Source organism: Nannospalax galili, unplaced genomic scaffold, assembly GCF_000622305.1.
Source record: "Nannospalax galili isolate Female #2095 unplaced genomic scaffold, S.galili_v1.0 scaffold87, whole genome shotgun sequence".
Lineage (NCBI taxonomy): Eukaryota > Metazoa > Chordata > Mammalia > Rodentia > Spalacidae > Nannospalax > Nannospalax galili.
Genome location: NW_008360320.1, coordinates 14,295,426 through 14,303,284, shown reverse-complemented (window position 1 = coordinate 14,303,284; position 7,859 = coordinate 14,295,426).

Here is a 7,859-nt window from a genome sequence, read left to right as displayed (position 1 = left end):
GTATCAAACTGCCCTCTAAATTCATATCTCTCTGCCTACAGATTAGTGAAGGTCTCAGACTTCATCAGACAAGTTTGTTTGTTTAGTGAATGGTGTTTAATGCAGAAACTCACAACTGGTCAAAGTGCAAGAAATAAGTGACTGTGGACTGCTTTGCCACAAATGGGACATCTATATCTCACACCTCTTCACCAAGGCTCAGGGACCATCACAGAAGAGGGGAGAGAAAGACTGTAAGAACCATACGTCAGGGGATAACATATCTTCTGGACATGCCAGGGCTGCTGTCTTCAAAATCTCACAGCAGCTTGCAAAAGACATGAAGAAGATCAAGCCAATCAACAGTCCAGCCTAGAGTGGGAAGGTATTCATCAGTCCCTACCCCCTACCCCTAACTAAGGTGCATGGAAAGTTGATGACTTCTGGTGAGAGTCAGCTTTCTTTAAGTGTAGATTGACCCTGTTTCCATGGATGGCCCCACAATTAGAATGTGGACAGTACAAATTGGAGTTATTAAATAATAATAATGTAAAAAATCACACAAAGTTTAGGGGTGAGGAAGGGAGGTGTGTATAGATCTTGGAGGAGTTAAGGGGATGAGTTGCAGTGAATATAATCAAAATACAATGTATAAAATTCTCAAAGAATTATTAAAATATTTTTAAAAATAGTTGTGGACTTTCCATGTGAATATCTTAGTTTTCAGCCACTCTATTGAACATTTGTTCGAAGTATTTCCTTGAGATGCTTGTCCCTTAGCTAAGTTTTTCAGCCACTCTGTTGAACATTTATTCGAAGTATTTCCTTGAGATGCTTGTCCCTTAGCTAAGTATTTAGTCATAAAATGAGCAGAAACTGCAATGATAAGGGTCTTGCATGACGTCATTCAACTTAAGGCAGACAAGTTTTCTAAGAGAAGCTGGAAAGGGAGGAAAGAAATGTAAAATTATTAGGTACTTGTGAAATACTCACAGGTCTAAACACAAGAATAGAGTCACAGGGAAATAGAAACATTCACTGTAAAATAATGAGACTTAAATTTAACCTTTATGAAAATCAAGGATGTTACTATGTCAAAATTCTGTGTGGTCATTTAGCTCACATAGCAATTAAATCTTAGAGAGTAATAATCTTCTCTTAGTTTTCTTCTTCTTGTTTCCATTCACTATGCATAAAGCATGTGCCATTTGGATTCATTATGTAATTAATGGTTTATGTTGCTGATTAGTGTGTTTGTGAAATTTATTTCAAAGAGTTCAAACTGTGGAATGGTAAAACCCTTAGCTATTGTTCCTGGTAATGATTGCTATGGGAAATGAAGATGCTGAGACAAACTTTTAAGATACTTGCCAGCCCTCAGCTTCTTCTGCTGCTTCCACGCTGAGAACAGAGAAAGCATTAGGTGATCCCTAAAGAAAATCTCAAATAAGACTGCTGTGGTGAGTGTAGGCTGATTGCAATTTTCTATTTCATCTTTTATCTTGGATACCTCAAACTTCTGATCAAAGGGGCTCTTTGAACATTTATTCGCACAAAAGGAAGTGGCAGTGCCTTTTTTTTTAGGTGTTATAGTTTTATAGCAAAGGCAGAGTATTATTTATAATATGTTTTTATTCTCTTAGTCTGGTGACAAATGTTTGTAAGGTTTATATTTTCATAAAATAAATAGAACTGGAGATTTTGAAAATTATGGAGATGATTTTTATGCAGTGTTTTTCAGTTTTACTAGATGTTCCTCAGTTACACATTTTTTTGCCTTCTGATCTCATGAAGAGCACATAATCAATTAAAGGCCTTAAAATAATGGAAGCTGTGACAGGTGATAGTGGGAAAATATATGACACGCTTGCAAAGACTGCAAAGAGAACAGAGGAACCAAAGCAAGAGGGGCCAGACCTTTGATTATCTGTTTGTATTTGTTTGTGCTTGCTTGTTTTTGCATTTAATTAGATATCGTTCTACAAATAAGGAAGGAAACCAGCTTTTTGCTGCATAGGAAAGTAGGGGTGATTTCTGGAAATAAAGAAAACTATTTCCCTACCTCCCTCTTGTTCTGATAATTCTTAGTTACTGAAAACACACACACTATATAATATATATATACATATATATATATATATATATTAGCTTCTACTTGCTTTATTAACATCTTAAAATATGGCCTATAAATGAGGATCAGCAGCAACATGCTTGAGTTTGTTAGAAACACAGAATCGTGGTGTACTCTATACCTACTGTTTTTGAAGTTCTGCCTGGGACCTGGAATCTGTTTTTGGTAGATATGTACATGCTGCATTCTGAGATGTTCTGCTGCAGTTGTGTGGAGAACAAGGTTCTGTGTTTCTCAGAACAGCTCAGCTTGCGTAGATACTCTTGGTCCCCATGCAGTACCCTGAGTTGTGAGATTGTACCAATGTGTATGAAGTTTGAGACCTTATTTTGCTTTGTTTTCTTCTATTTTTTTCCTTTTTCTAGTGTCAGTTTCTAATCCGTGCTCATTTTTCCTGTCTCCATACAGATTTGTTGAATAATTGGAATGCAGCCCAAGGAACACACAGAAAATGCTTTTATTTGTTGAATTGCCATTTCATTCAGTTAAGGTCTTATAAATCTCTCTGCCTGACATCTATGATGATATTCATAATATATACTTCATCTTTCTGATCATTGTCAGTTATTATATGGCCAAGTCAGAACTAAATTCCACTGTCATCTCTTCTCCTTTCAGCTTATACTTGACCTATAGCACACACCCAATCAATAGAAGTAATTTGTTGTACTTATCATCTTACAGTTGTCACTCCTCTGGGTTGGAAAGAAGAATCAAATAAACCTGCCCAACTGAGCTACATTTCAGAAATGTCAAGGAATCTCTGGCTTTGTGTGATGGAGTCCTCATGCTGCTCAAATTCCCTTCTTTGTTCTTCAAATGCACAAGGGTTCTTGGGTACTGTTGAGAGTTTGCTGGCGCCCTCATTGCAGACATAATATATTGTGGTCCTGTGTTTCTCCATCAGTATAGCTCATTCTCAAAAGCTGCCTTGACACACTATAGAAAAGGAAGAGACAGTTGTTTCGTGTAAATGCCCCAATTCCATGAGAAAAGTTTCAGATGCAAACTATGATTTTCTCGATATGCATGATTTGAGCATTAGAACCTTGCTGACTCTGGAACTTTCTGCAGTTGAGACAATGTCCATAAGGAGAGATGAGGGTCACCTCAACTCCTACTGATTATCTGATAACTACTCTTTTCCTCATTCTTTCTATTTTCTGGCTAGATGAAGTGACTTCTGTTGGTGCTAGTCCAGAGAGCAGGGCTCCTCCGTAGGCCCCTCCTTCTCTTCTGCCGGTCTGAAATGGAAAGCGTGAGGGAAGAGTCCCAATGTGCTGGTGGCTGGCTAAGTAGGGGCAGGGAATCCTATCCTCTGAGGTTCTTTCTCCTCCTTTCAAGCTCTTGTTGGACTAGGTAGCCCAGGGCTTCTTATTCCTTGGAGACCATGTGAACCAGGAGTTCCACTACCTAGTTGCTATAGTCAAATTTGTTGTAATACCCGGAAATGAGCTCCACACAGTGGTTGTTGAGGGCAATGTCAGTCCCAGCATGGAAGGTAGGAGAGTGGGTGTCACTATTAAAGTCTCAGGAGAAAATCTTATTCCTCAGCATACCCTAGGAAGCCCTATGATGCCTGCACCACCAACTTCTTGAAGTCATCATATTTGACACTTTTCTCCACGCAGATAAACAACAGACATGTTGGGAGTACACACACAGAAGGCCCTGTCAGTGAGATTCCTGTTCAACTCTGGGATGACTTGGCCCATAGCCTTGATAATGCCAGTAGATAAGAGGAATGATATTCTTATTAACCCTACTGCCACCTTGCGTAGTTTTTCAGAGGGCTTATCCACAGGGTTCTGGATGATAATGATGGCATGTTTTGTTGTCAATGAGTAACTCCACTATGCCAAAGTTGTAATGAATGACCTTGGCTAGAGGGGTTAAACAATTGGCAGTATAGGAGACATTGTTGATGATCTTGAATAAGCTACCATATATCATGAGGTTCACATCTATCACAAAAATGGGGTGTCAGCAGAAGGGCAGAGATGATGACCCCTTTGTCTCCTCCCCTTAGGTAGTCCCTGGCCTTCTCCATGGTAGTGAAGACACCAGTATATATTATAAGAGACTTGACACCAATGTCACCCCTATTTGTTACTGGCAGGATCTTGCTCTTGGAAGATGGAGATGGACTTCACATTGATAACAAGTTTCCTGTTCCCAATCTTAACAGAGCTTCCTGTGGTTAGAATCATTCTGGGGCATGTAACACTTGTAGTAGAAGTTCATGAAGGAGTCATTGATGGTGAAAATATTCACTTTGCTAGAGTTGAAGGCAGCTTGGTGACTAAGCACCCAATACAGTCAAATCTGTTCCCTTCTACCTTCAACATCATGTCTTAGGGGTGCAACTGGTACTATACCAGATGTAGAAGTCTCTCGAATGTGGAGGAGCAGAAAGTCTGATGATTACTTCTGAGAGTAAGATTGTAGAGGGACAGCAATTTCTTCTTGAATGGTCTCTCTACCCAGCTATAGATACATTGCATAGAATTATATGAGGGCAAGAGAATGAAGTGATGGCAAAGGATAATCAACATCATTAGAAAGGACCCTGGCAAGCACCAGGGGAACTCAGCAGTACTTGTGAGCACTATAGAGAGACCATGGATAATTAATGCCTCTTTAACTTTCTTTTGACAAATAACTATTAATCATTGCATTTTAGAAATATCTAATACCTTGTCTCTTTTCCAGTCTACTACTGTACTAACATATTCAACTTAGCACATTTTATTTATTGATATTTCCCTCCTTTATTTTAATTTCATTAGTTAGTTAAGTGCAGATTTTTCATAGAAGGAGCTATATTCATGAGCTTTGTGTTGAGGCATTTGGAACCCAGAGGACTATAAAGAGAGAATGATATAAAAAGATCCTGAGGGCAGAAGATAAATCTCATTACCTTCTTCATTACCATCTTTGAAAAAATTTTTCAGAATCATCATAAGTGAGTCATCATAAACCATTGTGTATAATCTCTCTTTTATACTGCAAGAAGTTTCTTCCATGTGAGCATTTGCTGACAGTATTTGAGAGCAAAGGAGTACATTAGAAATCATTAATATCCAATTCTCTATATTTAAGAAGAATCAAATTATATTTATGCATCAATTTCTTGAATGTTTATTAGATGGATTTTATTGGCAAAATACTGAATTTTAAGGCTTTTCCTAGACATCTTAGTGGTTAATGAAGGCATTTACCACCTGAGTCCTTCCTGTTTTTCAGTTTTCAGGTTTAAAAACTGTTCCCAAGTGACATTCCATAAAGCAAGTGTCTCATTTGCAGTACAGATTCAACCAGGAAAATTAAATAGGATGCCTTAAGTACTCTATAGGAAATGGCTCATATAAATATAAAATTAGCCATTTACTATAAAGAAAATAATGGGCTTAAGTTGGAATTGATATTTGTATTTAAAAAGTTCATCAGATTCTTGCCAAATATGCTCTTTATCACAGCTTAGTAAGTCATGGTGAGCTGCTGCTGTACACCTCACAGCATTTCTGGTCTAATTTGGGAATATGGCAGTCATTATGCATAGCAGCCCATATTACTTTTGACACTTTCCTGGAGCCGGGGTCTCTGTTGCCTCTGAAAGTGATCACAAGGGTGCTCAGTGTAATGTAAACATCTGCCCACCATGCTGGTAATGGGAGCTTATCACACCTGGCATCCTTCTAACAGCTGTAGAGTGACCTGTCAAGCATGGCCAAATCCACACTGAATACCATGAGGTGAAAAGTTTCAGATCCAATCAGCATTCCCATGAGTTATTCAGCCTCCTGCACATGGTGAGCAGCTGTGGTCTGAAGCAGGTGGTTATTGTCTTCTTTTCAGATAATGCACGTTTTTAATTGGCAAATATGAAAAAAGAGAGGCGGTGATTAATTCAGATAAATATTATTAAAGTCTCTAACAGATTGGAATTCTCACTGTAAATGCTGTTGGTCTAAAAGTGCACAGTTGGGAGCTGGAGAAATGGTTTGGTGGTTAAGAACAGTGGCTGTTCTTGCAGGAGACCTGGGTTCAAATCCCAGCACCCACATGGCAGCTAAAAACTGTCCCTAACTCCAGTTCCAGGGTATCCAACAGCCTCTTCTGTCCTCTGCAGGTATTGCATGACACTGCTGCATTAACTACATGCAGGCAGTCAATATATACATACAGGTAAAATAAAAGTATAATAAAAATTTTAAAAGTGCACATTTGGGGCTCGAGAGATGGCTCTGCATTTTCAGAGGAGCTGTGTTCATTTCCCAGCACACACCTGGAGATTATTGAACGTCTACAACTCCAGTTTCAAGGGAGTCTGACAGCTGTCTTCTGATCTCTGTAGGCATTGTATGACACAGGTGCACTCCTATGAAAGCACATAGAATAAAAAACTCATACACATAAAATAAAATAAAAACAATAATTAAAATATTTAAAAAATAAATGAAAGTGCACATTTGTCTATTTTTTATTATAATGAAGATGTTAGTAAGCATTTCATAGAGAACGCTAAAGAGTAATTGAGTGTAAGAATGACTGGTAAATATAAAGGAATTATCTGTTTAGGCAATATAGATAAATTGAGAATTATAATAAACTGAAAATAAATAAGTGAAGATAAAACATAGTAATTGAAAGATGTTGCTTCAAAGAAGAGTATAATTTTGTGAACTGAGGTAACTATTGAATGCATATTTCCATGGCAGGTGATTTTCATTTGGCCTTAAAGGTCAGATTCATTGTTAAATCAGAGAAGAATTCAAAAGCAAATAAGCATAGCAAGAAAATAGCAGCAAATTAGTTATGGGTGTGTGTAAGTAATGGGTCTTAATGAAGCAAATGGCCTGTGCAAGGGAACAGCATAAGGGCAATTTATGTAGCTAAGGGGAGTCAGAGTCTTAAGAATTCATACCAGTAAAAGATAGTATCATTGTGAGTTCAAGAAGGTGGCAATGTAAAACCAGAGATGTACAAATTCAATACAGTAAAATCGGGTGATACTTAGGACAATTGCTACTGCAAGACCTCAATGGAGAACTGCATTAAATTCTAAATGCACAATGAGTAATTACAGAAAGGAAACTGAATGGAAGTCACTGAATAGGAAAATACTCAAAGGGATGGGAAGGATTCTGGCTAATCCACCCCAACAGGATTCTCAGTGAAGACAGACCAAGGTAGTCAGATATCAACTGAATGATAGCAGATGATAAAAACAAACAAACACCTGAATAGATATCTACACTGATGAAGTATGAAGGGTAGAGGATTATTGCTAAAGTAAATAAATAGTATTTTTGCTGAAATGGAATTTTATAAGGAAATAAAAGCACAGACCCTGGAGATTGAGAGTTTGATGAAAGAGTAGTCAAGAACCAGGAGAAGGTAATCATTCAAACACAGTGCTTGTGGTTTTGTTTTTGATAGACGATTCTTTACTTCCAATGAGTTAGCTTTGCAACAATGTTTGAACTCAACACTTACATTCCTTTCTTTAGGAATATGATCTGGGAGTGTATAGAGGGTGTGCACATTTTATAGCCACTGCCTGTTTAATCTCAGAGGGGTATATAACAGTTTTTTATCACTGTGATTATACAGGGTGTCGATCATTTTCTTGTCATTTTACTAGATTTTAGAGCTTTTTCTTTTATTCTTTTGAAAATCTATATTCTATAATATATTTTTCTAAATTTTTTTATTTGAATCTTTTCCTATGAAATATTTCTTCTCA